The sequence below is a fragment of the Lactuca saligna genome, chromosome 9, assembly GCF_052625555.1.
Source record: "Lactuca saligna cultivar CGN05327 chromosome 9, ASM5262555v1, whole genome shotgun sequence".
Lineage (NCBI taxonomy): Eukaryota > Viridiplantae > Streptophyta > Magnoliopsida > Asterales > Asteraceae > Lactuca > Lactuca saligna.
This window is the reverse complement of record NC_136425.1, coordinates 121,776,780-121,780,304: the sequence shown is the minus strand read 5'-3', so window position 1 is coordinate 121,780,304 and position 3,525 is coordinate 121,776,780.

The window sequence follows — 3,525 nt, the reverse complement described above, 5'->3', positions numbered from 1 at the left end:
CCTAGACCTTAGTTGGATCCTAGTTTATGCAAGATTTTTGACCTAATTTATACTACTAGGTCATGGCATGTTGTGCATGAATGGTTATTATAAAGATGCATGAGTCCAAGAATGACCTGAATTGACAGTTGTCACAGTATCCCCCACTTAAAAAGAATTTCGTCCCGAAATTCATTCTATATCATCGCTTGTCATCGCATGGGAATAGTTGCGGATACTTTTCCTTTATGTAATCCTCGCGCTCCCAGGTGTACTCCGGCCCGCGTTTTGAGTTCCATCGAACTTTCACAATCGGGATCTTACTCCGCTTAAGTTGTTTTACCTCCCTGTCAAGGATTTCTATCGGTTCCTCAACGAAGCTCAGCTTATCATTGATCTTAATTTCCTCCAGGGGTACTATTAATGTTTCGTCGGCTAGACATTTCTTAAGGTTGGAGACGTGGAATGTGTCGTGAATGGCGCTTAACTCTTGGGGCAATTGGAGTTTATACGCTACCGGACCAATCCTTTCAAGGATTTCAAAGGGTCCAACATATCTCGGGCTTAGTTTTCCTTTCTTACCAAAACGCACAAGCCCTTTCCAAGGCGACACTTTTAAAAGTACCTTGTCTCCTACTTGGAATTCTAATGGTTTTCGACGATTATCCGCATAACTTTTCTGACGATCTCTAGCAGCTTTAAGCTTATCTTTGATGATAGTAATCTTGTCAGATGTTTCCTGGATAAGTTCGACTCTAGTCAACTGTCTGTCACCGATTTCTGTCCAGCATAAGGGCGAACGACACTTGCGTCCATACAATGCTTCATATGGAGCACATTGGATACTCGTGTGGTAACTGTTATTGTAGGAAAACTCAATTAGGGGCAAATGAGTATCCCAATTTCCTTTGAACTCAATGACACACGCTCGTAGCATGTCTTCCAATGTTTGTATTGTTCTCTCTGTTTTCCCATCTGTCTGAGGGTGGTAAGCTGTGCTCAAATCTATCTTGGTTCCTAGTGCCCTCTGTAACATCCACCAAAATCGAGATGTAAAACGACTATCTCTATCAGAAATGATAGATAGGGGTACACCATGCAGAGAAACAATTTTGTCGATGTAGATTTGGGCCAATTTTTCCATCTTGAAATCTTCTCGAATAGGGAGAAAGTGAGCGGATTTCGTCAGTCGATCCACTATGACCCAAATTGAGTCGTGACCTCTAGCAGTTCTAGGGAGTTTGGTAACGAAATCCATAGATATTTGCTCCCATTTCCATTGGGGAATTTCAGGTTGTTGCAACAACCCGGAAGGTTTCTGATGTTCAGCTTTGACTATTGAGCATGTCAAACACTTCCCGACGTACAAGGCAATATCCTTTTTCATTCCAGGCCACCAATAGTACTCTTTAAGATCCTTGTACATCTTATCTGCTCCAGGGTGGATGGAGTATTTAGATCGATGAGACTCTTCTAATACCATGTCTCTCAGGTTGTTAACCCTTGGAATCCAGACCCTGTCTTTAAAATAACGAACTCCATCAGGTTTGGTTTCAAATCTTTCTTCCAAACCATGTAAAGTTTCGCCTGGAAGATTTTCCTTGCATAACGCTTTCTCCTGGGCATTAATGATTTGAGATTTCAAGCTTGTCTGAATTACCATTCCCAAAGCTCTCACACGGGAAGGTTTCACTCTTACTTTCCTACTAAGAGCGTCGGCTACTACGTTAGCCTTTCCTGGGTGGTATCGTATCTCACAATCATAATCACTAAACAACTCTACCCATCTTCTCTGCCGCATGTTTAACATTTTCTGATCCAGGATATGCTGAAGGCTTTTGTGATCGGTATAAATGGTGCATTTGGTTCCGTACAAATAATGCCTCCATATCTTAAGGGCGAAAACTATTGCTCCTAGTTCTAGATCATGGGTGGTATAATTCTTCTCGTGCGGTTTGAGTTGTCTGGAAGCATATGCAATGACCCTATCTTTTTGCATTAGCACACATCCTAATCCTTGATGAGACGCATCACAATACACCACAAAGTTCTCTGATCCTTCTGGTAAAGCCAGAATTGGTGCATTGCACAGCTTGTTTTTCAGGATTTGAAACGCCTCTTCGTGTTTCTCTTCCCAGAGAAATTTTCTATCCTTTTGGGTCAAAGATGTTAATGGTTGAGCAATCCTAGAGAAATTCTCAATGAAGCGTCTGTAGTACCCAGCTAATCCTAGGAATTGTCGTATTTCTGTCGGGGTTTTGGGGGCCTCCCATTTCTTGATTGCCTCTATCTTAGCTGGATCTACATGGATTCCTCTTTCACCGATCACATGACCAAGAAAATGTACTTCCCGAATCCAAAATTCACACTTAGTGAACTTGGCATACAATTTTTGTTCCTTCAACAGCTCCAACACTAGCTTTAGATGTCTATTGTGATCTTCTTTGGTCCGCGAGTAAACAAGTATGTCATCGATAAAGACAATTATAAACCTGTCTAGGTATGGTCTACAGACCCTATTCATCAAATCCATGAATACAGCGGGTGCGTTCGTTAGTCCAAAAGGCATGACTAAGAATTCATAATGTCCATAACGGGTTCTAAACGCTGTCTTGTGAATGTCCTCTTCGTGAATTCTTAGCTGATGATACCCTGACCGAAGGTCGATTTTTGAGAAGTAGGAAGCGCCCTGCAACTGATCGAACAAGTCATCTATTCTAGGGAGGGGATATCGATTCTTGATTGTCAACTTGTTCAATTCTCTGTAATCAATGCACATTCGGAACGAACCATCTTTCTTTTTGACGAATAACACTGGGGCTCCCCAAGGTGAAGAACTTGGTCGAATAAACCCTTTGTCTAGAAGTTCTTGAAGTTGTCCGGATAGTTCTTGCATCTCGGATGGTGCAAGGCGATATGGTGCTTTTGCTACCGGTGCCGCTCCGGGAAGTAAGTCTATCCGAAATTCGACCTGTCTATAAGGGGGTAGACCGGGCAATTCCTCCGGAAATACTTCGGGATAGTTTTGAACCACTGGAATCTCCTTGAGTTGCTTAGCTTCTAGTTCTCTTTCTAGCACGTGGGCCATGAATGCCATACAATTCTTCTTCAGGTACTTGTGAACCTTCACGCTTGATACTATGTTTAAACTTCTTCCTGGCTTCTCACCGTGTATGATAAGGGTTTCTCCATTAGGGAGAGGCACTCTGATGACTTTCTCATAACAACCAATGTCTGCTCTATTTTTGGATAACCAATCCATCCCTACTATCACATCAAAACTACCTAGCTCTATAGGAATTAGGTCAATGCTAAAGAGTTTATCAGCTAAATTCAGAGTACAACCAGGAATTATATCACTAGCCCTAATTTCATACCCATCAGCAAGTTCAATAGCATATGCAATCCTCATCTTTACCGATTTCAAGCCAATTAACGGTCTAAATGCTAAAGAAACAAAACTCCTATCTGCTCCCGCATCGAATATTACTGATGCAAAGTGGTTGTTCAGGAGGAACGTACCTGTTATCACTTCAGGGTTCTGAC